The 27,557-nt window shown below is 45.4% G+C and overlaps 1 protein-coding gene across 27 annotated transcripts in view; it reads right to left on the bottom strand.

The window, feature by feature from the left end:
- Positions 1-27,557, bottom strand: part of ATXN1 (ataxin 1) — a 426,916-nt gene that overhangs the window by 55,193 nt on the left and 344,166 nt on the right. The window contains exon 1 of one of the 27 annotated variants that reach the window (XM_070777674.1): positions 1-27,557. This exon is cut by the window's left edge and continues 29,646 nt beyond it. The exons of the other annotated variants lie outside the window; for them this stretch is intronic. The gene's annotated coding sequence lies outside the window, so the exon portion shown is untranslated. 27 annotated transcript variants of the gene reach the window in all.

Raw genomic sequence — 27,557 nt, 5'->3', positions numbered from 1 at the left:
AACCATAATCACTTTAAAAATATCCAACTGCATACAAATATTTTATTAATTAAAAATGAGCACCACTCAAGCATCTATTGGAGGAGGGCATGGCAACCCACTCCAATATTCTTGCCTGGAGAATCCCATGGACAGAGGAACCTGGCAGGCTACAGTCCATGGGGTTGCAAGAGTCAGACACTGCCACCACAAACATCTATATATGCTAAATATGAGCTAATACAGGAACCAAAAATGAAGTAGTTATATTCTTTTTATGTTTTTGACTTTTTCTAAGCACATGTGAACAAGTGGGGATTTACTGTACCAAGAAAACTTATGATTTTTGAAGATATTAGTATTTCTAATTAACACTAGTCCCAGTTTTAGCTGGTCAAGTAAAAGAAAACTTGATAGCAAAAGATATGCAATACACTGATCTAGTCTTCAAAACACCAATATTTAAACTGAATTGACAGAAATGTTTTAATTTGGTTTAACCTCAGGTGTCTAAAGATGTCCTAGAAATGTACACATTTCTTTGACTCCCTTCTCTACTGGACCAAGTGATTTTTCAAAATTTCTTTAATTAAATGACTGTTTGATTAAACCCTGGGCAGGCTAGAGTCAATAGCCAGTTATCTCTCCATTATGTTGTTGATACACATTTACTTAAATCACATTTTCTTAACATCAACCAGTCAAGGCATTTTGCAAATCTGACCTACTTCTCTTTTATAAAACCGGAAGGGATATTAGAAAAACAGAAAGTCAAGCATCTCAGTGAATGCCAAGACGACGACTATGCTTTGGAAGAAAGGTTGGCATGGAGCCTGAATCCTCCCACGTCCCTGGCCTCCTCAGATCCAGGGCCAGACCAGTGAGAATGAAGAAAATGGCAAGTAAAAGCAGCAGAGGATATGGAGAGAAAGAAGAGAAGGAAAGAAGCTGAGAGAGATCAGGAGAAAAACTCACAAGAGGGACAGATGGGTAAGCCAGGAAGATACCACAAAGAGGGAAGGCCCCCCAGCACCGAAATGCAGTAACTCCTCTCCATCCACCACACATTTAGCTCCAAGCCTGTCCATCTGGAGAGGGTGAACTCCAACTGGTGATGGAAATGGTTATTTCTGAGGCATTGAGGGCCCATGTATGCAATTCACTGACTCCTTCATCGTAGTCTTATTAACATCTAAGACCCTGAACATGTGGCTAGGGTGGAGTGGAGAAGGTAAAGAGGAGGGCTTTCTATGGCAGGAAGGCAGCGTGTGATATGATGCTGGACAAGAGGCCCAAGTGAAAGTCCTGATCTTGCCACCTGAGTTGCCTCTGTTTAAAGCTCACTCAATGCCAGACAGAGAAGCCTGGTGGGCTACAGTCCGTGGGGCCACAAAGAGTTGGACATGACTTAGCAACTGAACACCAACTAGTCCTGGAAGTCTACAACCATTGCTTGTAATCAGTATCTCCACTCTGGCTTGACAGTATGGTTCTACTTACAGATGATCCGGCCATCACTTAAAAAGAACCTAACATTTCTTATTTGTGCCTTAGTTTTTCCATTTATACAACTGTTAATTTCTTTTCTATCTGCCTCCTGGGCACATTGATGTGTACCAGCGAAAGGCAATCATTAGCTAGAGAAACATTAATGACAAATAGACCTTTTGATGGGTTCCACCCTTATTTCTGGTAGAGCAATCCAGCTCATTCTGGGAGGCAGTCTGGAAGCCACTTGTTTATCAGGTTAATGACATCACACCCAGGTTAGATCTGTTTATCCCCTCCACCTCCCTATGAACTTTGTAGCACTTTCCCTACTGCGGATAACAACCTAGGTGCACATCAACATGCGCTTTCAGTGTTTTTTTTAAAAACACACATAACCCTCACATACATCACGATGACATAAATCATGTGATAACACTGCGGTGACTTTCAAACGATGTAGCGATCACTCAATAAACAAATTCCTAAGCAGCTGCTCAGCACCTAGAAAGGCACCGGAACCTGTTAGGATGGGAGCAGGAAAAAAAGAAGACAGTGTCCCTGCTAAAAAAGAATTTATGACCCAGCTGGAAAAAAATAATGCTCACCCATAACAAAATTAGAGGACAAAATCATATTCGGTTAAGTGCAAAATTGCAGAGTACAGTCAATTAGCAAGCTAGAAGGTTTATTAGAAGAAACAGTAGCTTAACAACTTTTCTTACTATAAAGCCATAGTGCAAGTTGGCTTAAACATCAAATCTGGTTTCCCACAACTGATTAGCCTGAAAATGGTTTAGCAAAACACTAATCCTTTAATTTAACAATCTATAAATGCAGTCTCTAATAAGTTCCATAGAGCCCTTCCTTGGATTCATAGAGACGAGGCAACTCTAACAGGTTATCCAATGCTTGTTTTAATGAGCACCTCTGGACCTTAATGAAATATCACAGGTCCAACTGAGCATCAATTAAAGAGAAATCATCTCCAAAGGTAAAAACGGTGACGCATCAACAGTGGCACGTTGCTCCAGGTTAGCAGTGTTGAAAGGATGCTGTGAGGTCAGAGGGTAAACGTGCCCCAGAGATCAGCCACTTCCACCTCTGCCTGACGTGGACATAAGCTGGGCCATGGGATAAAAGGAGGAAACCCCAGGACATACATAGTATGGGAATACTATGGAAGGAGAAACTCTGAAAGAAGAGAAATACATCGGTTCAGCACAGAATACCTTTGATGAAACCTGCGTGTTTTCTTCTATTTTTCCAAGGCACAGTGGAGAGCGTGGCATTAGCCGGAGTCCCTGAAAAATGTCGATTTTTGCAGAAATGCAAAAAGCCTTTGTGGCAGCAGTGAGCCCTGCTTAACTCTGCTTCCGGAGAACACTTCTTAGACGGGCAGAGAGAAGGCACCCACTCCCCCCCGCCAACCTGGTGACTTGGCAGAAGTGCTGTGGAGGACAGAGGATGAGAAAGGCTGGATCAGGGCAGGACGGCTCCCTGCTCCCTGCAAACAGAGACCAGATGTGCCCAGACCCCAAAACCACATCAGAAGAACTCCAAGGAGAAAGGCGTACTAAGGAAAGCTCTGGGATTAGCAGGAAGGCATGAGGATTTGGAAACGATACATTATCGCCCAGGCTCCACTTCTCTGATTCCCACGACTAAGCCATCTTCAACAGACTACTCTCCCCATTGACCCCAAGCACAAATAGTTAAACTTGAAGATCTACAGCCCTGTTGCTTAGGGTCCAAAGCAAATATCTGCAGGAAAAGTGTCTCTGAGGACACAGCTGTCAACGATTCTGCAATTCTTTTATCTACTACAGATGCTACCCCCAGCCCACCAAATGTCCCTCTGTGTCTGGTTACGAAAATAGGAGAATTTAAAAATTCTTTTTTCATCCTCATTCTCTCATCCTGAAGATCACGGCAGTTTCTGGGGGAACCTGGATGGAACCCTTTATTTAATTTTGGATCCTGAGAAAAGGCTTGGCAGTACAAACTCCTTGTGATTTGTAAATAAATGCTGTGAAAATTCCCAATAATGTTTGTAGCTACATTTCTTTTCCTGTTTCTTGCCGTCCTATGATGGTTACAAATTTAAGGGCTCCCTCTAACTCCAATTTAGCCATCTGTGCCCTGTTCAGATATGGGTCGGGCACCACCCGTGTTAGGTCAACACTGATTCGAGAATCCAAACAGTTCAAGCTACTCGTTTTGGAAAATATACTCCCTTGTGAATATGTTCCATGGCCTCTATGTTTCCTTCTGCTATAAGAAAAAAAAAAAAAAGACTGAACAGGAAAAGGAAAGAAAAAAAAGCCGGACAAAAATGGGCTCTCCGTCCAATTAGCTGTAGAGTTTCCAGCAGGGTTTTGCTTCAGACACTGTGTGAGTTAAATATCTGCACAAACCCTGGGCATGGGTGTTCCTAACCCCCACAGCACGGCTGCCTGCAGGATGGTATATGGAACACTAATAGCACACTTATTATTAGATTTTCTGCATGGTTACATAAGCCTACAAAAGGGGAAAATGTAAATGATTCAGGAAGATATTCTTCATGTGGTTCTCATGAAATCTTTAATATCTTAAGACTTAGGAAGAACTCTCCTGGCAAGATACAGTCAATTTTCATGCTTCATTGGCGGGGTTGGGGGTGGGAAGTCCTTTCAGTAATGTCAAGGAAATGGCTATAGGCGAAAAAAAAAAAAAGGAAAAAAAATTACACCCTGGACTGAACAAAACCCCAAGGCACTTTGGACTAAATCCTTCCTTCGTGCCCACAGCATAGTGGAAATGAAAAGGAATATTCACTCGGGGTCTGCGGGGATTGTCTTTGGACTAGTATGTCAACCCACAGGATTTCACTTCATCTGGCAGAACTCATTATCGATCGGCCAGTTTTTTCATGAATCTGAATAGACTGTAGGTTAAACCGACCACAGTGCCCCCTTCCAAAAAGACTACACACACACACACACACACACAGAGCAATGACAGGGAGGGGGAAGCCAACGTGGGGCCTGAGGAGGTGAGGCAGGACTGGAAGGGAGACCCCCACGCACCGAGCTTCTTCAAAGGTAAACAAGTAAGCCACACCAGTGAGTTACTTTCATTTTCATTTAAAAAACAACAGCTTTTCAGACAGTTTCCCTTCATTTCTTAAAAACCAAGGATAACAAAAATACATTTCTTAAGAATGCCACTTACATTATGTTTTCTACCGCTCGAATAATAGATGGCAAACTCTAAATTCCCTCCTTTTTAAAAACCAGATGTTGACACCAAGTTCTACTTTTGGTCTCAAAATAACCCGTCTTTGGAACTGTTCAATTCAAAAGCATTGTCATTCGGTACTTAAACTCACTCAAAGAAGTCACTGTGCAAAAGGAACAGTTTTTCCTGAAAGGTGGAAAAGATACCTGACATCTAGGCTAGGGACCTGGTCAGCTAGTTTCAAAATGGTTTCATTCATTCATTCACTTACACAAGTGCTTTTATCAATTTATTTCCAGTATCCTCAAGAATTATACCATAAAACTCCACATATTTAAATAAAAATGGACCGTATTTATAAATGCAAATAAAAAAAGCAACCTGATCACTATTTCTGCCAAAAGCCCCAAAATATGTCATCTGCTTCCTTGGTGGCTCAGATAGTAAAGAATTTGCCTGCAATGCAGGAGATCCAGGTTTGATTCCTTGGTTAGGAAGATCCCCTGGAGAAGGGAATGGCTACCCACTCCAGCATTCTTGTCTGGAGAATTCCATGGACAGAGAAGCCTGGTGGGCTACACAGTCCATGGGGGTTGCAAAGCCACTCCCCTCCCCCTGCACGTCCAAAATGGCCTTAGTTTAGGAAGGTCAGGTCAAATTCCTCTCCTTCTGCATTACTTGAAGCTCAGACCATTTACTGCCCATACCTCTCTGCTGGTTGGTGCTAACCCAGATGATGCCTTGTGTCGTAATAACAATACACCTTATAGTTACACATCATTTCATCACTCACAAAGCTCCCATACATCATTCCCTTTAATACCCACACAGTAATCCTTTAAGAGTGGCACCAGGCCCATTTTCCAGACCAGTAAACTGAGGGTCAGCTAGGTTACATTGCATGGCCGTAGAAAACATAGCTTGTGGAGCCAAAACTGGGCTCTGAATCTCTGAAGCCTATATGCAGTGCTCTTTCCATTATACTACTGGGCCTGCCTACCAACCTATTAAAGTACTAGAATGCTACTTGCTTGCAATAAGTCTATGTTTTATCTTTCACAGTGTAAGCAGTTTGGAAGAATGCCCTCCCGCAAATTACATTTCTTTGAGTCCTCCACGACACAATGAGATGCGAGCACACAGCCAAATTCATTCATTCGTTTGGTCAGTTTATCAATGACCACGTACGGAACACCTACTTTGTGCTAGCCACGCACTATTCTAGGTATTAGGAAAACAAAGACTCCCTCCCCTGCCCCCAACCAGAAATGCAGTTGAGACTCTTAGTTCTACTGGGAGACAGGTGTGTGTAGAGGTCACTCTAGTGCAGGCTGATAACAGAGGCCTCCACGAGATGCTGGTAGGACAGGAGGCAGCAGCAACTGACTGCCCCCAAGTATACGGGCAAAGACGGGTCATTTCTGAAGACCCCTTCAAGATGGGGCTTGAAAGGATATACGTAAAAACTGGCTTAGGAAGTAAGGAAAGAGGGAGGAAGGGAAAACAAGAAAGAAGGAATGAATGGTTCTGCTTTCCTCAGACAGCCCTCGGTTGTGCTGCAGGATCTCTGCCAAGTCGGGCTGTGGATGTGACTGCACTCAGGATGCAATCCAGGCTTCCATCACTGACTCACGAGCACCCAGCATGCCTGGATTGTGTGCACAGGGTGATGCGACCCTGGGAACGGGGCATCAGGCTGCCCCCTCCTTAGAAGAGGGGTCAGAGGAGGGGACAAATGCAGGGACCTTTACCATCCAAGCCCAGGGGACAGAGACCCCGGCTGTCATCTGTTCACAAACTTCCGATGGGTGTCTCCTGCATGCCAGGTGGGCTAACAGTACGAGAAACTAAGCTTAATGGTCCTTAAAAATTAGGAGGCAGCAGACACCGCGCCCTCGTTCTAGGCTTATTCAGAGGCTTGATCACGGTCTGGTAGCCCAGCAGGTCCTGGTGTCTGGATCTCTGTGTTTGGGCTCTTGCAGGGAGAGAGTAGAGGAACTGGCATCCACGTGATTTTTTTTTTTTTTTAAAAGGCTTCTCTACCTGAAAATGCCCGACACATTTCAGATGTCAAATCTAATGCGATGCTCGGGGTGGGTGACTGATCCATGTGAGGGCTCTTAAGTGGGAGTAGAAGCCTGTCTGGCTGATTGTCTTTCCCGCACACGCGCATTCCGGTGCTCGCAGACTTGTGGGCCATAAATAGCTCTTAGGGGAGGGTGAGAACGCATCACAGGCTCGAGAGGGCCTCGGCACCTGAAATCAACGAACGCCTGACACTCGTCTCCCTGAGGGGACTCTGTTTAACGAAGGGCCGCTAGACTCAATCTGAGCCCTCTAAACCATCACTTGGGAGCATCGTTAGGGGCTGAACTGTGACCCCTTAAGTGCGCATGTTGAAGTCCTGACCCCCAGCATCTCAGAAGCGGACTGTATCTAGAATCAAGGTTGTCATAGATGGAATTAGCTAAAACGGGGCCGGACCAGAGTAGGGTGGGCCCCTGATGCAGAGCAGCTGGTGTCCTTACAAACAGGGAAGTCTGGAGTCAGGCTCCCACAAGTCAAGGGATCACAGAGGCCTGAGACCGATTCTTCCCCAGCACCTTCAGAGGGAGCATGGCCCTGACACCACCTTGGTTTTGGGTTTCTAGTCTCCAGAGCTGTGAGAGAAAACATTTCTGTTGTTGAAGCCACTCAGTCTATGGGGCTTTGTGAGAACATCCCTGGAAAACTAATATAGATAGGGGCGTGAAGCTGTGTGTGTGTGAAGGACGGACTTGAATCATGGAGTGACTGAAATTCAGTTTTCATGTGATAATATTTAATGTCATTGAAGTTCTCTCAGCTTATATTGTGCCCACGCACCCAAACCACAGAATTCCTACCGAACACTAAAGACAGGTGCATTAAATAATACAGTTACCTGAGCTGTCGCCCTTCCAGAATGGACAACTCAATCGGCCAGGTTTATCCACGCTGGATATCACAATGTACCACACGATGTCTCTGGGTAGGGACCAAACCTCCCGCAGAAGTTCCCGGCGGTCAGACCGATATGGAGTATCATTATTAATGTATTCAGTCTAAGAGCTGCTGACATTTCTATGTTGATTACGCTTCTACACTTACAGCTTTACAATACTGAGTCATACTGAATGGAGGCTTATTCAAAATAGACCAAATAGCCTGAATTGAGACTCCACTATCGGTAATTGACTATTATTAGTAATTTTACCCAATGAGGAACTAAGCATTCGCTCAGAAGTTTGTGCTTTTTCTGGAAATAGGATTGACTAAGAAAGTGAATAATGCAAAGAAGCTAGGGATAGGGTAGGCTAAGAGGACAGGAATGTTTAAACTATTATTTACCCATATATTTTTTAAAATGCAAAACTCTTTTAAAGCTGTCTCCCCATTTCCCATTCATCCATGGCCGTGAAAGTGCTGACTTCCAACGTCTGTGACTTAGCCCAGGTAGAGACGAAGGCTGGCCTTCCACAGCCTGTTACATGTAGTTTTTCTTTAGTTGCTCTGTCATGTCCGACCCTTAGCGACCCCATGGACTGTAGCCCACCAGGCTCCTCTGTCTGTGGGATTCTCCAAGCAAGAGTACTGGAGAGGATTGCCACTCCCTTCTCTAGGGGATCCTCCTGACCCAGGGATTGAACTCAGGTCTCTCGCATTACAGGCAGATTCTTTACTGTTGGAGTGTCACATGTAAAGGAAACATAAATCTGACACCAGGAAGCGCTGGTTTCAGGCTGTTAGGTAGGTCTGGGCCCTGTCTTCCGAGGAAGCGTGGAGAAAGCAGGAGTGGATGGAAGGGTGGGGAGTAGGGTGGAACCACTCTAGCGCGCCACGTGCAGAAAGACTTCCTGGAAACCCTTTTTACACCTCTCCTCCCCGAGTGTCAGCTCACGTGGTAGCTGCTCCTCATCTTGCCTCTCACCTCCCCTGACTGTCTCTCAGTGGCCCCCACACTAGCTGTTCTCATACCCCTCCCTCAATGGTCACGGGATTTCGCTCAAGGAGCAGTCTGGCCTACTCTCAGTTCAGCCATTCAAAACTTTCTGAGCTCACAGCAAAGAGCACGGTAGACAAGCAGGGAACTAGTCCTCAGATGGTGTGGGATGGAGAGGAGGACTGTGAATGTTTATGATTTGTCATTTTTCTTCTTTTGCACGCGGCACACCCCATATTAATGCAAGCAGAACCGGGAGGGCGTCTACTTGGGAAGACTCTGTCATACCAAACTTATTCCACTCGAGCTCTTTCGCTACTAAATGCACTTTTAAATTATATGTCCTTTTCTTTCTCTAAACTATAAAATTTAGTCTTTCACTTAATGAGAGAGGCAGTAAAGCTTAGTATGCACAGTAAATGCTCAATATATTTCATCCATTATTGATGATAATTAATACTGGATTTACACCCCAATAATTCACCACTTATTAAAACATAATTCTTGAAATATAAGTTGCCCCCACACACTTTCTTATTTATGGTCATTAGATCATTCCACTAACAGCTTTGCCTGAACAATATATTCTTTTAACATTGAAGTGCCAGGCATTCAGCTAGTAACCTGGAGGCAGAGATGGTTAAGATCCCATTATTCCTGCCCCACAGGGATGATGGGCTTCATACACAAGGAAATTAGTTGGACTTGGGTCGACTGTCTTTTGGCCAATGAGGTAAAGGGCAGTGTGCTAGTATACAAAAAAAAAAGAGTAAGCTGCCTTTGAAAAGCTTATGAATGCAATAACAACTACAGGATACTTCAGTTTACTATCATGAACTTGAGTCTATAAAGGAATTCTTCATTTAAAGGGAAACCCTGAATAAATTAAAAAAAAAAAAAAAAAGGCAGAGGAACCAGAGATCAAACTGCCAACATCTGCTGGATCATGGAAAAAGCAAGACAGTTCCAGAAAAACATCTATTTCTGCTTTATTGACTATGCCAAAGCTTTGACCGTGTGGATCACAATAAACTGTGGAAAATTCTAAAAGAGATGGGAATACCAGACCACCTGACCAGTGACTTGAGAAACCTTTATGCAGGTCAGGAAGCAACAGTTGGAACTGGACATGGAACAACAGACTGGTTCCAAATAGGAAAAGGAGTACGTCAAGGCTGTATATTGTCACCCTGCTTATTTAACTTCTATGCAGAGTACATCATGAGAAACGCTGGGCTGGAAGAAGCACAAGCTGGAATGAAGATTGCTGGGAGAAATATCAATAACCTCAGATATGCAGATGACACCACCCTTATGGCAGAAAGTGAAGAAGAACTAAAAAGCCTCTTGATGAAAGTGAAAGAGGAGAGTGAAAAAATTGGCTGAAAACTCAACATTCAGAAAACTAAGATCACGGCATCTGGTCCCATTGCTTCATGGGAAATAGATGGGGAAACAGTGGAAACAGTGTCAGACTTTATTTTTCTGGGCTCCGAAATCACTGCAGATGGTGATTGCAGCCATGAAATTAAAAGACACTTACTCTTTGGAAGGAAAGTTATGACCAACCTAGATGGCATATTCAAAAGCAGAGACATTCCTTTGCCAACAAAGGTCCATCTGGTCAAGGCTATGGTTTTTCCAGTGGTCATGTATGGATGTGAGAGTTGGACTATAAAGAAAGCTGAGTGCCGAAGAATTGATGCTTTTGAACTGTGGTGTTGGAGAAGACTCTTGAGAGTCCCTTGGACTGCAAGGAGATCCAACCAGTCCATCCTTTAGGAGATCAGTCCTGGGTGTTCATTGGAAGGACTGATGTTGAAGCTGAAACTCCAATACTTTGGCCACCTGATGCGAACAGCTGACTGATTTGAAATGACCCTGATGCTGGGAAGGATTGAGGGCAGGAGGAGAAGGGGACGACAGAGGATAAGATGGCTGGATGGTATCACCAAGTCGATGGACATGGGTTTGGACAGACTCTAGGAGTTGGTGATGGACAGGGAGGCCTGGTGTGCTGTGGGTCATGGGTCGCAAAGAGTTGGACATGACTGAGCAACTGAACTGAACTGAAATGAAAAGCATAAAAGGAAAACCTGGGGCAACTTTGCTAATCTGTGAGCAGAAAATCAGCCAACGCCACTTCATACCAGTGGTCAAGTGGTCATGCCAAGGTTATACATGGACTGGATTCTCTCTGTACTCTGTCTTAAAATTTATTTTGTACTTCCAGGTAATTCAAGGAACTCATGGACCCTACTGCAATTTATGTCACACTTTTACTGTTTATATAACAATATTTTTATTATTTAATAGCAATACAAACGATACCACTGTTTGAATGGCAAGATGACTCCATCTCTTTCACTATCAGAAAGTTGTATCTAGGCTGCTTCAGATACACCTGCCTTTTCTTATTTTCTCCATGTATCCAAGACAAGCAAAGCTTTCAAAAATCCTCTCATTGACTATTTGGGACACGGACCCCATATAAAGAGAATTGTGATTAAAAAAAAACTGAACATGAGTGAATCCCCAGAAGGTTCTCTAAATACAGTGTACAACCTTCCTTGGGATGAAGTGACTATGAGATAGGAGAACAAATGGTCCAGGTGCCCAGGAACACAAACGTGTGATGTCTCTTCATAGTCAACGCCACTTGCATTCAGACCCAAGACCTCATCCGCTCACTGAAGTAGTGAGTGCTCGCGGACTGCCTCCTCTGTTCCAGGCACATGAAACAGAAGATCTAAAAGATATCGTTCTTACTCTCAAGTCCACGGTACCTACTATGCAAACACTCTCAAGAGGACAGACAGCAGAAATCCTACGTGGGCAGGAAGCACACACAGCCTGGCTCAGTAAGACCACGAGGGGGCAGTGAGGCTAGACTCCTTGGAGGAGAGAGAAACCTTGAGTTTGAAGAACACACAGGAATTATCTATCGTATATGAAACCAAGGAGAACAGCTCTAGACAGAGGACGGAGCGTGTGCAAAGGCACACGGTGTCACACGAGGGATCATGGCACACGGAGGGAGGTAGGAGAACATAGTGTCAGGAGGGGAGGAAGGAAGAGAGCAGGGCCCCTCCCTACACAAGGTGTCTCCTGGAGGCCATGAAAAATCTTCCAGAGGCTAAGAAGGGCCATTTTCATATTAAAAAGGTCCCATATGTACACTCTGTGTGTGTGTGCACGCCTAGTCACGTCCAACTCTTTGGGACCCCACAGACTGTACAGCCTGCCAGGCTCCTCAGTCCATGGCAATTCTCCAGACAAGAATACTAGAGTGGGTTGCCATGTCCTCCTCCAGGGGATCTTCCCAACCCAGGGGTTGAACCCAGGTCTCCCGCTTTGCAGGTGGATTCTTCACCATCTGAGCCACCAGGGGAGCCCAAGAATACTGGAGTGGGTAGCCCATCCCTTCTCCAGGGGATCTTCCCAACCCAGGAATCGAACCAGGGTCTCCTGCATTGCAGGCGGATTCTTTACCAGCTGAGCTACCAGGGAAGCCCATACATATACTACTACATATAAAATAGATAACTAAGGAGAACCTACTGATCAGCAGAGGGAACCCTACTCGAGGCTCTGTGGTGACAAAGAGGGGATATATACAAATGTATAGCTGATTCACTTTGCTGCATGGCAGAAACTAACACAACATTGTAAAGTGACTATACTATGATAAGCATTAAAAAACATACAAAAAGTCAAGACAAACAAAGAAAAAAGGGTCACTCTGGTCACAGTGCAGAGGATGGTGGGAAGAGAGCATGTTCCGCAGGCAGGGGAATGGTTGGGAGGATCTTGCTCCAGTGTTGCTGGAATATCATGAGGTCCAGCCAGGTGCTGGGCAGTGAGGGTGGTGAAGAGGGGCCGGGGGAGAGAGGCTGTGCAGGGGGAGTGCACACCAGTCACTGGATAGCCAGATGTGCACACACGCAGGAGCAGGCGGGGAGGTGGGGGGCGGTGTTGGCTTGGCTACTGCCACTCACACAAGGGATACAGGAGAAATGATGCAACAGCTTCTTTCTACTCCCAGAGCTCTAATTTCCCATTTTGACTCTAGGATAAAGTTAAAAGATGTTAACTTTGCATCAAAGGCTCTCTCCAGTCCTTTACACACGGTGAGTACTCAAGACACATCAGTTGAGCACTCACTGGAGACGTGAACAGACATACAAGAATCATTTGCTCCACCTGACAACACATCCGCCTTTCCTGAATTACTCTGCCTCCATGAAAGAAGAGAGACAGTGTGCAACTTATTCAAAGAATAAATGCAAATATTCCAGTCCATTCATCTGATTATCACCAACAACCCCTCCAATCTTTTTCTTGGGTAGGGTCTCTGTCCTCTCCTTCACCCTGCAGGCTATTCATCTTCCACAAGATAAAAGGGTTTCCTTTATCCAGGTGGAAACAAATGCTGGGTCTCAGAGAAAAAGCCATCATCCCCAGACACAATGACACATCCCAGGCTCTTACAGCAGTCTGCATTACTGGATTTTTTTTTTTTTTTTCTGGCAAAGAAGCCACAATTCAGGAATCTATGCAAAAATCATTAAGTGAAGGCTGCTCCTCAAAGGCCCCATCCGTCACTCCTCCCCCTGATCCTGCCCCTCCTGGGATGACAACACGTCAGCTCAGTCACTCGAGTGGATGTCTGCAGCAAGGTTTCTGCCTTGCATCTGCAGCTGCTCTGTAGACTGCTGGGGAGGGGTGAGAGATCGCTTGCTACAAAAAATGTGAGTTCGGGACTGGAGGTGGCTGAGAACATTTTTATGCTGAGAATGTTAACGTTCCCTTTCAGATCCTACCGAGCCCCCAGCTTAAAACTTTTTCATAAAAGAAGGAGACATGGATGATAAAGCAACACATGGGCAGAGATGCTGTGATCTTCTAGAAAGTCCAGAGAACAAATGGGAGAACTCCCTGACCTGCTGCCTCAGGCCACCTGGATATCAGCTCCCTGGTGAAGGAGCACAGCGGGAGACGAAATAAAAGAAATATAAAGAAACGTCCATCACGACTAAAGGAGGTATGCATAGAGCAATTAGCGTAACCCGTTAGGCTGACAGACTGAATGCCTCCAAACAGGAATGGAACACCCTCCCCCCGTATCACTTCCACTTTCCTATTATTTAAGGACAAGGGTCACATCTTAGTCATTTTAAGTACACAGTGTTTAACAGCACCTGACATATAATAGATGCATAGTAAAGTGCCTTTGGAACAAGGGATCAAGCAAATCCCTGAATTCCAGATTGATTAGGAAGCTTAATGGCTCGATGGTGGTCAAGGACTAGCACTTAAATGAACCAAGAATCCTGCTCGAAGTGTGTGTACAGATGAAGCAGAAGGAAGGTCAGCCCTCCCGCCCCTCCACTGCACTAAACTGCCTCTGTTCTCTGCAGGGTTATCAGAAAGCTTAGCCCCAGCCCCTCCGGAGGTACAGAACAGAAAAGACAAGTCCGAGAGACCAGAAGGTCCTCCCTTGTAAGCTCAGAATGGAAGACCTCTGCCCTGGCCGCTGGGTGGGGGTGGTGGCCTTGTTGCTTTAGTTCAGAGTTAAGCTCAGACTGTGCTTTGCCAGTGATTCTCAACCAAGGAGGGACATCTGAAGAGGAACGGGGGCATTCTAGATTGCTACAGTAACTTGGGGACAGGACTAGAATATCAAGCCTAGATCAGGGGTACTAACACCGTTATAATGAGCGAGAGGGTGTTCATCGCTGAGGACTGCCTGCCTGCCTCCCTTGTGAAACGCTGACAGTTTAAACATTCTCTAGAATAGATGGCACTGTCCTAGGGTACTTGTGTATTTAATTCTCTCTGCATGGAATACTGAATCAGGTTATCCAACATCCTCCGTCCAAGTCTTCTGTCTGAGGATATCTAGGAAGCCTGGCCTGCTGCAGTCCATGAGGTCACAGAGTCGGACACGACTGAGCAACTGAACCGTGTAATAGTAATGTTGATAGCCAACGCTTATTGAGCATCACTGCATGCTGGTGGTGGCTATCTCACACACAACTGAACCTTCACAGCAACGGATTTGGTGGACACTGGTTTTTAATTCCCAGATGAGTAAACTCATTCTGAGAGAAAAATGCAACTTACCAGTAAGCGGAGAAGCCCAAGATGTGAACCCAGGTTCCTCAGGTCCCCAAGTACACATACTGAACCATCCAACAACCATCCTGGTTCTCAGTTCACGCAAGAACCCAAAGCCTGGTACACACAGTTCAGTTGCTCAGTCGTGTCCAGCTCTTTGCGACCCCATGAACCACAGCACGCCAGGCCTCCCTGTCCATCACCAACTCCTGGAGTTTACCCAAACTCATGTCCATTGAGTTGGGCATGCCATCCAGCCGTCTCATCCTGTCGTCCCCTTCTCCTCCTGCCTTCAATCTTCCCCAGCATCAGGGTACACACAAGGCTTGTGAAGACGCCCAGGAGCTGGGGCTGAGCCGGAACCACTGAAGAAGTCTCCTAAGCAAAGAACCCGCAGCAAGGTGAAAGGGACCGCAGGTCCCCGGACAGTGCTGACCTCTGGAGTCCTGCGGGGAATCTGGTCAGCAGCACGGGTGCTCTACTCATCACGTGTATTTGACTCACTTCTTGCTGAGGTCTCCGCTACCGAAACATAGAACTTGCCTGAAAGCAATTCTTCACATAAAATAACACATGAAATTCCTGGAAACAACGGAGAATCCAGAGATTTTTCTTTTGAGGAGCGCTAGAATGGAGAAGGCAATGGCACCCCACTCCAGTACTCTTGCCTGGAAAATCCCATGGATGGAGAAGCCTGGTAGGCTGCAGTCCATGGGGTCGCTAGGAATCGGAAACGACTGAGCGACTTCACTTTCACTTTTCACTTTTATACATTGGAGAAGGAAATGGCAACCCACTCCAGTGTTCTTGCCTGGAGAATCCCAGGGACGGCGGAGCCTGGTGGGCTGCCGTCTATGGGGTCGCAAAGAGTTGAACATGACTGAAGCGACTTAGCAGCAGCAGCAGAAAAGACCCCAATGCTGGGAAAGATTGAAGGCAGGAGGAGAAGGGGACGACAGAGGAAGAGATGGTTGGATGGCATCAACCCACTCAATGGACGTGAGTTTGAGCAAGCTCCGGGAGTTGGTGATGGACAGGGAAGCTGCAGTCCATGGGGTTGCAAGGAGTCGGACATGACTGAATGACTGCACTGAACTGAGATAATATCTGGGCCTTGCAGGTGACACAGTGGTAAAGAAAATGCAGGAAGCGTTTTCTCCCTGCAAAGTGTCAATGCAGGAAAAATAGGAAATGGTTTTGCTCCCTGGATTGGGAAAATCTCTTGCGGGTGGAAATGGCAACCCACTTCAGTATTCTTGCCTGGGAAATCCCATGGACAGAGGAGCCTGGTGGGCTACAGTCCATGGGGTCACAAAGAATCAGACACGACTGAGCAACTAAACAACAGCAACACCTTCATTTATGTAATTACGATTTATCATTCTTCTCTCTTCCTGAGTCCAGTGTGGCCAGATTAAAAAGACCTTAGCATCCCTCGGTGGCAACTATATGGAAAACCTCCACAAAGACTTTCATTGCCAGCAGAGACTGCAGAAGGAACTCTAAGTGGCAGGCACTCTACACAGCATTGACTGAAAAGCCGCTTCCCAGGTTCACTGGACTTCCTTCTGTCTTGACAGCCCTTCATTTTCTTGTCACCTTGAGGCTGTAAAACTAGTGAATGAATGAAAAGGAGGCAGCAATCATGGTTTCTGGGTTTATTGGAAATCCTGTCCCTAAAACTACACAGCCGATAATATGAAAGTGTGTGATGTACCTTCTGTTCACTTTCCTTCTCGTGAAAAAGAAAACGGTGGCACCAAAGAGGGTCAGTGGGGTCATGACCATCACAGGCATGGCATCGCTCTCTTCCAGATAAGTGGGACCAGTCCACGGGGCTTACGGGCTGGCAGTGCATTCACTGGGCTGCAACTAACTGTTCAAGCTGTTCCCCACGCATGAAAGGAGGTGCCCCTTGCAATAAGGCCAGTGTCCCAGGATCAGTGCTGAAAAGCCCTGAATAGGGGTCACCTTCTGCCAACCCCCGTCACCCACTCACTGCCCAAAGCCACATTCTTGCTATTCATTTACCAAAGGTAGATTTCTTCCCTGTGAGGCATGTATACAGGCTATCAATTTGCCAACTCTTTATTTTGCAGCTGGGGAAAGCAAGGCTTGTTCAAGGTGATTTAACAAAGTATATGCAACATCTTGGCTAACCTGAGCTTCCTGGACTTCAAAGAGGGGGTGGTGCCAACCTGCAGACTCAGGACCACCCTCGTGCTAGTCCTCTAAGTATGAGATCCTTGACCCGTAACCCCCCAAACTCTGGTTTTACTTCCCAAGTGCTGGTAATGGAAATCCTTCTCTCTGAACTCTGGTGTTCTCATTACCATGTCATCAATATCTGTTGCTCGAACACCTTCCTAACTAAGCTCCATTAACCTCCATGGCCTGGATCTTGGACCTCACTGGACCCCACACATGCATACATTTTTCTTGTACATTTCTCTGTATGGTATGCATGCAAATAATCTCCTCTCCTGGACCGATCTGCTTTTTTGATGCTTGCTTCTCTCCTATACCCACAATAGCCCAGCTGTGCAATAGACGAATCTGGCCTTGCTCCCTGGTTTAGAACCTGGGCTGTAAGACGCTTGGGTGTCGCCTCCAGCTATGTTCAATTTGGCTTCTCCACTTTGATCATCTCCCTGATGGTCCATGTTAATGGCAGTCATCCACTCATGGAAAGCAAGACGACAGACTCGAGGTATCAAAAACAAATACCCACAAGAGTAAGCAAAAAAGCTGGAGTCGTGGAAAGCGCACGAGACAGGGAGCAGCAGGGTCCCTGCCTCACTTAAGCTCCCCTCTGCAGAGGCTTCGCAGACGTACAATGGTGCCAGTAATACATGTCCTGTCCTCCCGCTCCCAGGAGCATTGGAAGGAACAATAAAACAATCATTATAAAGGCTTTTCAAAAACAAGAGAATACTATTCAAATCAAAACGATCAGAGTTATGGATTTTGGCCCTTCCTAAAGAAAGAAGCTTTTTTCCTTTGAATTTCCCATAAGGCAGCGTCACCATCACCATCAAACCTGAGCTCTGCTCAGAGTTCTCACCCATGAAGGCCCTTCAGGATCAGGGCCACGCCTTACAGGGAACACAGATGCTCAGACAGCCCCAAGGACCTGTGGAACTTGAATTTTCTGGCTTGGTGCAAAGGAATTTTTTGAAATTCCCCAAAGGATTCTGATCAACTAGGTTTGGGGTCCCAGTTTTAAAAATAAGTTCCTCAGGACTTCTCGGGTGATCCAGAGGTTAAGAATCCGCCTTCCGATGCAGGGGACCCAGCTTTGATCCTGGGTCAGGGAACTAAGATCCCACAGGCGGCAGGTCAAGCCCACCCACTCTGGAGCCCACACGACACAGAGAAGCCTGCACCTAAGACCCAACACAGTCAAATAAATTAATTAAAAGCAATTAAAACAATAAGTTTCTCTGTAACAGAAAAAATTTAAGTATAACTATGATTCATGAATTTGTTCCTTCCTGCAGAGGCTATCTGTTTAAGTATAGGTTTTCTCAGTGGAACTCTGGAATTGAACAACTTCCCTGGCTAAAGAGTTTTCAGGAAGTACGCTGGCTCTGGAAGGCGCTGGAAAACCAGTGTGTCCTGTGTACCAAATCTTGACCCACAGGTATGGTGGGAGGAGCGTGTACATGGCAGCCGACGACCCCAGGGGCTTCGCTGCGGCCTCCAAGCCTCGCATCCCTTTCAGGTCTCCTTCCTTCTCTGCGGTCCAGGCCCAGTGGCCCAGAGAGAAGTCAGCATCCTTGATCCCTTCCTGATGCTTCTGCCCGCCCCAGGGTGGCCCCGTGGCCTCCTCCACCTAGCAGTCTAGGGATCGATTCTTGCAGTGAACACTTGGTAGCCAGTTACCAGGATCAGTGACATCGGAGAGACAGCTTTAGAAGAAGTCAGGAGGGGGAGAAGCTGAGCTCAGTGGCAGAGAACTCTCCGATCCCCCAAAGGGAACATGCGCCTCTTTCCAAAGGTGATCAAGTGCGTGCCGGGAAGCTCTGACTGCCTGGCTGGCAGTGGAAATGACGCTCGCTAGCAGTCATCAGTAACCTGCTCCCTTCTCCTTTTCAGATGGCTGTTCTGTCCGTCTGCTCAGTCTGGGGGAAATTCCAATGCCACCAACAGAGGCACGCCATGTGGAGGGGGCAGCTAAGAGCACAGACAGAAACCTGGGCTTCCCAGCTGACACCCAAGGATGCAGAAACGGGCAGTCTTAGAAGTCCCCTAGAAGTGAGCTTAGCAGCAGTTGTGAACTGGAAAGCTGCCAGGTATAATAAATATAGCGTTTCTGGAGAAGGCAATGGAACCTCACTCTAGTACTCTTGCCTGGAAAACCCCATAGATGGAGGAGCCTGGTAGGCTGCAGTCCATGGGATCGCTAAGAGTCGGACACGACTGAGCGACTTCGCTTTCACTTTTCACTTTCACGCACTGGAGAAGGAAATGGCAACCCACTCCAGTGTTCTTGCCTGGAGAATCCCAGGGACAGGGGAGCCTGGTGGGCTGCCGTCTATGGGATCGAATAGAGCTGGATATGACTGAAGCGACTTAGCAGCAGCAGCAACAGCAAAATAGCCTAATATCTTCCCTTCCTCCTCAGAATTCTGAATGCCTGATGAGCTAGTGATGGTCATTTTACGCTTACTGATTTGCTTGACACTTCCCCAATCCATTCATTATCTCTAAAATCACTCGTCAGTGGTTCTCCACGTGTGGTCCTCAGGATCAGGAAGACCACCATCACCTGGAAACATTAGCAATCCCAATTCTCAGATTTCATTTGGACAGATGGCATGAAGTGCAGGGCTGGGGTCCAGCAGACTGAGTTAACGTCCTCCAGGTCAGGTGTGCTGACCCACTAGAAATTTGACAGCCATTACCATTGAAATCCCTTAATGTAAATGCACCAAAATGAAGTAAGAATCATTTTCTTTCAAGAATCTTCAAAATCTTACTTGATCTAAGTGAATTCATAAGCAAAACAATAACAGTCTGACATTTTTGCTTGATGAAGGCTATTTTTTTTAAGAATGATTAAAAGAGCACATATTTCCCCAACACAAAAAGTCTATGATTTACAAATTCTCAGATAGAATTACGATGAGTTGTTTCATTCTAAAATGCATGACTTGACCACTTTATTTGCCTGCAAACAACTCTACCAAATTCATGATAGGTGATCCATGTGTTTAAAAATCATGGGCCTATGGCATTAATGTTTTAAGTCCTGTTCAGGAAAACAAAATGCTGTATTTCAGAAGGGACTGAATTTCAAAATATGCTTTTTTTTGCATTTAACCTACAATAATGTATATACTTTATTGTAGGTTAATTGCAAAAAAAAAAAAAAAAGTGTATTTTAAAATTCAGTCCCCTCTGAAATACTGCATTTTCTTGGGCTTCCCTTGTGACTCAGCTGGTAAAGAATCCACCTGCAATGCAGGAGCCCTGGGTTGGATCCCTAGGTTGGGAAGATCTCCTGGAGAAGGGAAAGTCTACCCACTCCAGTATTCTGGTCTAGAGAACCAAACCCATGTCTCCTGCATTAGCAGGCTGATTCTTTACCACTGTGTCACCTGGGAAGCCCGAGGCTTTTAGGTCTTTTGATGTTAACTGTAAGGCTACCTTTTCTCTGTGTTAGCCGGGCTTCTCAAATCCTCCACAGTCACAACATGGCTGGTCAAACATGAGGCCTCCATCAAATCACCTACTGATTAAAGAAGGAGGTACAAGTCATCTGAAAGTCTCTTTTCATGATGAACATGTACATCATGGATGGGCAAAAATTTTAACCCTTTGTTCCCCAATGGTCATTTCCTCCTGAACCTTTTGGGATAGCTTAAAAGAAGAAGAAAAAAAATTACCCTTTCTCCTTGGGAATAGTTTCCAGATTCTTTCAATGACCAACAAAAAGATCCTGCTCTAAGTCTTCACTAGTCTTTCAAATAATTAAAAAGCTGAAACTTTCAAATACTAACCGCAATAACTAGACCCATAGATCATTCTCATAAACCAATACTCACTCTGTCAGCCGAAGGGAAATACGGTATAAAACTGTGAGACCTAGAGTAGACAGCTCATCCAAAGTCCACAGAAATTAAAGTCCATTTATGGCTGCACTTTCCACGCCAGTTTTCCAAGACGGCCCTGCACTTGCTGACTCACGGCACAAGACTGTGCTTTAAGGTAACCAAGCTCACACCAGCCGGTTGCTAAACTTGTGAGTGTCAAACAGTCAAACACCACCATGATTAAACATTAAATTACATATAACTCACAACTTAACGAGTTACATTCAAAACTCATCACTCCTCACTATTTCACCCTGTTTGACTATTGTCTCTATGACTGAGGCTAGTTCCATCAACCTGCATAGTGGAAACACTACATAGTGGGTGAGTCACTATGTCCCTTTCCCTGAACTCTCACTGGGGGATGTCCTCCTGATGATGTGGAACTGTTCACTGTGGGAGTATTAACATTTCCATCACATAAATTACCAAAATGCTACCAATCAGAATCTCTGTCATCTCCAAGCCAGGAGCCAAGCTTGGAATTCCTGTTAAGCAACTAATGGCATTCACTCTAGTTTTTTCTTAATGGGACTAGAGTTAGAATTCTGAAGGTGAGAAGAGACGGGCCAGTGGACTTTCCATCATGACAGGCCCAGGCACGTGCCAGCAAACCAGCTACCACCAGATCATTACGGGTCCAGAGCTTCCAATTAAGCTACGGCTGATTTACTATTTCCATGATCTGCAACAAAAGCATGGTAGCTGTGTGTGCATCACCAAGAGCTCACTCAAGAATAATATCTGCAAGAAAAAAAGGCCACTTGACATTTGTACAGTCTTTCTCCATGCTCACAGCATTTGATGGATCAGCTCATTAAGTCCCCATAACCACTCTTAGGTTGGCTTTCACTATCCCTGTTTAAAGACGAGAAATAAATAAGGTCAGGTGGCCCACCCAAGGTCACGATCTAGTATGTTGCACAGCCAGCACTCAAACCCAGAAACCCGTGTCTAGTCAGTGTTACTTAGTCTCTACCACAGATTACTGCTTTTCTGTCAGTTTGTTTTGAAAATAGGAATTTTCCTTTTCAAATGATCAACATCTGGATTCACTTTCCTCCTGCCTTTGATTACCAACGCAGTCAGCTGGGACAGCGCACCCATGTCTCCATGGATGGATAACAACCCCCCACAGCCCAGCTCGCTTCTTGACCACACACAGAAATGATGTCCACCCTGCCATGCCCCACATAAATCAGACCCAAATGCACTTCAGCTTGAATTCCTAAAGATGCTGTAGGCAGGTGGGCATGATAAGGAAGGGTTCTATGCTTTGGATCTGACTTATTCCAATCCAGGGGAAAGATCTGCAGTATCTACTTAAAGTAAAATCATAACAGTGAATTAAAAAGCCAGATTCTCACAGTGGTAAAAATGGATGCATATGTATGTGTACAAGTATAGTTTGTTTTATATATTTTATTTATGCACACACATACATACTCCATGCGCATACATATACAGAAGTATGTGTACACATGTGTGTGTATACATATATATATATATGCTAAGTTGCTTCAGTCGTGTCCGACTTTTCACAACTCTATGGACTGTAGCCTACCAGGTTCCTCTGTCCATGGGATTTTCCAGGCAAGAATATTGAAGCAGATTGCCATGCCCTCCCCTCCAGGGAATCTTCCCCACCCAGGGATCGAACACACATTTCTTATGTCTCCTGCGTTGGCGGGCAGGTTCTTTACCACTAGTGACTCCTGGGAAGCACTATATATATACATATACATGCTTTTCCCTATAGTTCATTTTTTCCCATCCTTATGGAGCTATAGAGCAGAAAAGAAAAAAAAAATCACTGCCTTTATCAGATATGTACACATTTTATCCTTGCAATATGTTTAAAATGATTTTATGACTAAATCCTGGGAAAAATGTGAAGAATGCCTGGCTAGATGCATGCTTTTCCAGTAAAAACACAGCATTGCTTATTAACTGTAGCGTTTGGAAAAGCCTTTTCGACATGATGTACATTTTTGTTTTAGCTTGAGACTAAATCCTGTTTGGATCTAAGTTTTCTTTGGCTTTAAGAGAAAGTTTAACTGATTGTACAAGACGTGCCCTTGGGCTCTCCAGGGGATGTTCATTGCTTGCCCCCTCCCCGCCCCCCTACAACTGCCCCCCGAGGCCAGATGAAGTGCTAGCCTGTTAAAGTGCCTCTCTCCCAAGACCGAGCCAGGGTTAAAACCTTGAGATGTTTTCTCAACACATTAAGCAGAAACAAACTCTAACAATGGGGAAAAAAGCAAACCCATCTGTCTGCTTGTCAGGAATTTCGAGATTGTCAATTGACTGACCTTGGAGCTGGAAAGCATTTTCCAGGCGGTGGAAGAAAAGTTCAATGTGGCCGGAGATGGATACAGAGAAATTCTTAGAGGTCACAAGTGAATCATGAGCACTGAGATCCTGAGAACAGATGATGGAGTTTCCATTTTATCTCACAATTTTGGTGGGTGTGTGGTGATGACTTAAAATGATGTTAGGTTACTGAGCCAACATATTCTTGGAAAGAAATTTCCCTACTGTTTTACTCAAACTGTAAGTAAATGGGGCCGAGGTGTGGGTCTGAGCTGAGGACACTTTAAAGTAATCAGGCTGTCAAATTAAAAGCAAACACTTTCTCAGCATTTCTGAAGACTGAAATAGTGAAAAGTGCATTGCCTTCTAAGTATATCAGAGTTAAGTCATTTCTGCCTTGTAGTTCTGGAAGACAGGAGGTGTGCAAGTACGGGAAGGCCCCTAATTCTCCTTCTAACTCACTGAATCTCAACCAGGGAAAATTCTGTCCCCCAAAGGAGAGGACTCTTGAGAGTCCCTTGGACAGCAAGGAGATCAGACTAGTCAATCCTGAAGGAAATCAACCCTGAATATTCATTAGAATATTGAAGCTGAAGCTCCAATACTTTGGCCACCTGATGCTAAGAGCCTACTCATTGGAAAAGACCCTGGGGCTGGGAAAGACTGAAGGCAAAAGGAGAAGAGGGCAGCGGAGGAAGAGATGGTTAGGTAGCATTACTGACTCAACAGACATGAGCAAACTCCAAGAGATAGTGGAGCACAAAGGAGTCTGGCATGCTGCAGTCCATGGGGTTGCAAAGAGCTGGACACAGTTGAACAACAAGAGACCCTTGGCAATGTCTGGAAATGTTTCTGTTGTCACAGACATGGGGGTGGAAGGTGAGATGGGGCTACCAAGCATTCAGTGGGCAGAGGGTAGGGGTGCTGCAAACATCTTACAAAGCACAGGACAGCCCCTTGCCTCCAACCTCGCACTCCAACAAACACTTATCAGGCCTCAAATGTCCAGAGTGCTACTGCTGCTATTCCCTGCTCTAACAGGAAGCAGAAATGATCAGCTGCGACAGAATCTTCCATCTTTCAAATTGGTTCCTGGGCTTCCTGGGCCCCCACAACACCCTTCTCTCCCACAACCTACAGAGATGCTACTCACAGTGTGGTCCACAGACCAGCAGCATCAGCACCTCCAGTGAGCTTCCTACAGATGTAGGACTTCAGGCCCCAGCAGGTCAACGGGACTAGTATGTGCATTTCAGTAAGAGCTCCAGGGAACTCCTAGACATTTTCCAGTGTGAGAGGCACTGTGCAAGTGCCCTTCCCCTTCTCCTTCAGTCCTTCCCCACAGGGCTGTCTGTCCTTCTCCTGTTCACTCATCATTAACTCTGCACTCTGCCTTCCAAGGAAGCAGATCTAGTAAAAAGCAGCTCTCCTCTCCAACACTTTTTTCCGAAAACTCCCCTCCAGCAGAGGCTCTCCCTGGCTCCCTGCAACACCAGTTCATTCTATAGCCCTTTTAGGAGAAGGCAGCTCATCTCCCACAGTGCCTTTGGCTAGTCAAGGAGCATGCCATGTGGAGAAAAACATCAGAAGGCAAAATCATTAAATTTAAAAAGAAATCTTGTAAAAGCCCAAAGAGAACTTTTGAAAAACATCTGAAAAGTCAAGGTGTTCAATATCTATATTCATCTATTTATCTGTCTAATGTTGGATACAAGGCTTCCCAGGTGGCTCAGTGGTAAAGAATCCACCTGCCAATGCAGGAGATGCAGGTTCAATTCTTGGGTAGGAAGATCCGCTGGAGAAGGGAATGGCAACCCACTCCAGTATTCTTGCCTGGGAAATCCCATGGACAGAGGAGCCTGGAGGGCTACAGTCCACAGGGTCACAAAAGACTTGGACAGGACTTAGCAGCTAAACAATAACCATGTTGGATACATGAATGCATTTTCTTCTCTGGATGCACACTTTATAGAAATTTGATTTTCTAACTAGAATCTAATGTAGAAGCTCATCCTTGAGTCTCATCAGAAGCAAGGTATCAAACAGAGAAAGGAAAAAGGAAAGAGAATTCCTGGCTGTAGCACTGAGAACGATGTCAACTTCTGCGTTCTCTTCCTCGGCTACCTTTGCCAGGTTGTAAAAGCATAAAAATTGGTCTAAAAAGGACTGGGAAATAACTGCTAAGTTATCAAGACAACAATAAGTCTAGTTAGCTAAACAGGAAGCTTATTTCATTAATACCATACTTTTGTGAACAGGGGGTCAGTTTCTCTTTTACAAGGCATGTGATACACGTTGTCATAATTTGGACAGTTATGTCTCCCGAACGTCAAGCAGCTGGCGAGGATGTGGGACTCACCCTGACAAGAGTTTAACACTTTACATGTCGGTATAAACTACTTATCCACCAGTAAGACTGTTTTTTAGGATATGACACTGGTATGGTTGCAAAGCTGTAAAGAGTGGAAACAGAGAGAGCTGTGGCTGAGACTTTTATCTTAGTTGGAGCAGATGAGACGGTGTCAAGAAAGGTTATATCACCAACAAAAAAACCTCTACAGAGTTTGCCTCTAGTAGGAGGAGTGCCCGGGCTTCCCTGGTGACTCAGCTGGTAAAGAATCCGCCTGGTATTCAGGAGACCCCGGTTCGATTCCTGAGTTGGGAAGATTCCCTGGAGAAGGGATAGGCTACCCACTCCAGTATTTTTGGGCTCCCCTGGTGGTTCAGATGGTGCAGAATCCACCTGCAATGCAGGAGACCTGGGTTCGATCCCTGGGTTAGGGAGATCCCCTGGAGGAGGACATGGCAACCCACTCCAGAGTTCTGGCCTGGATAATCCCCATGGACAGAGAAGCCTGGCCGGCTATAGTCCATGGGGGTCACAAAGAGTCAGACACAACTGAGTGACTAAGCACAGCACAGGAGAAGTGCCCACTGGTAGAAACCCTTTCAGTCTCTAGTTAAAGAGGAAAATAATCAATATTGACTTTTAACTGTTCAACTTTCAGTGGTTGCAACTGAAGTACAACTGACCCTTGAACAGCATGGGTTCGAATGCATGGTTCCACTTCTATGCACATTTTTTTTCAACAAATATGCAGACAGCTCTTTGGGTTCTCACATTCAACTAACCTAAATGCTATCTGGATGAACCTGTGGATAATGGGGGGTGGACCACAGGACTTGAGCATTCCTGGAGGTTGTTATTCATGGCGGAACCAATGGAACCAATCCTCCTTGGATACGCAGGGTTGACAGTGCGGTGTGTAAATCTCTTGAGTGTAACGGAGTACTTTTCCCCCTGTAGGGCCAACAGCTCTGCCCCAGGGCTCACGTGATTCTGAAATCTCAGGCTGCTACACTTTCTCAATCACCAGTTGATCCATGTGGTTGAAGAAAACAAGCTCTTCTGTATTGTCCATCGTTTGTTTCTGGGCCTATTTACTTGCCACTCGCGTATTTCCCTAGAATTTATTTTGTGTGCACGCTTCTGACTGCCTCTCTTTCTTTTCATTTGCCCTTTTAGTGTAGTTTCATAAAACAGGGACAGTGTATACTGCTCAGGGAGTTTCTATGGGTTTTCTAACTTTTTAAAAATTGGAGTATAGCTGATTTATAGCGTTTCAGTTGTATAGTACAGGGATTCGGTTATATAAACTATATCCTTTCTCGGTTTCTTTTCCATTAATATAGGCTGTTACGAGATACTGACTATAGCTCCCTGTGCCATACAGTTGCTGCTGTTTAGTCACTAACCCACGTCCGACTCTTTGCGACCCCATGGACTGTAGCCTGCCAGACTCCTCAGTCCACGGGATTCTCCAGGTAAGGGTGCCAATAGGTTGCCATTTCCTTCTCCAAACCTGCTGTACAGCACTCAGCCATCAAGAATCTGCCTGCAACGAGGGAGATGTGGGTTTAATCCCTGGGTCGCAAAATCCCCTGGAGTGGGAAATGGCAGCCAACTCCAGTATTCTTGCCTGGAAATCCTATGGACAGAGGAGCCTGGTAGGTTACAGTCCATGGGGTCGCAAAGAGTCGGACGTGACTGAGCGACTTCACTTCACTATACACAGGTCCTTGTTTATCTATTGCATACATGGGAGTGTATATCTGTTAATCCCCAAATGGTTTTTAAAAATTAGAGATAACTGTGGCTTTGTAGTAGAGCCTGAAGTCAGGTAGGTTGATTCCTCCAGTTCCATTTTTCTTTCTCAAGATCGCTTTGGCTATTCGAGGTTTTTTGTATTTCCATACAAATTGTGAAATTATTTGTTCTAGCTCTGTGAAGAATACTGTTGGTAGCTTGATAGGGATTGCATTGAATCTATAAATTGCTTTGGGTAGTATACTCATTTTCACTATATTGATTCTTC

Source organism: Bos indicus, chromosome 23 (assembly GCF_029378745.1).
Source record: "Bos indicus isolate NIAB-ARS_2022 breed Sahiwal x Tharparkar chromosome 23, NIAB-ARS_B.indTharparkar_mat_pri_1.0, whole genome shotgun sequence".
Taxonomy (NCBI): domain Eukaryota; kingdom Metazoa; phylum Chordata; class Mammalia; order Artiodactyla; family Bovidae; genus Bos; species Bos indicus.
Note: the sequence above shows the minus strand (reverse complement) of the source record. Positions and strands in the feature narration are given on the sequence as shown.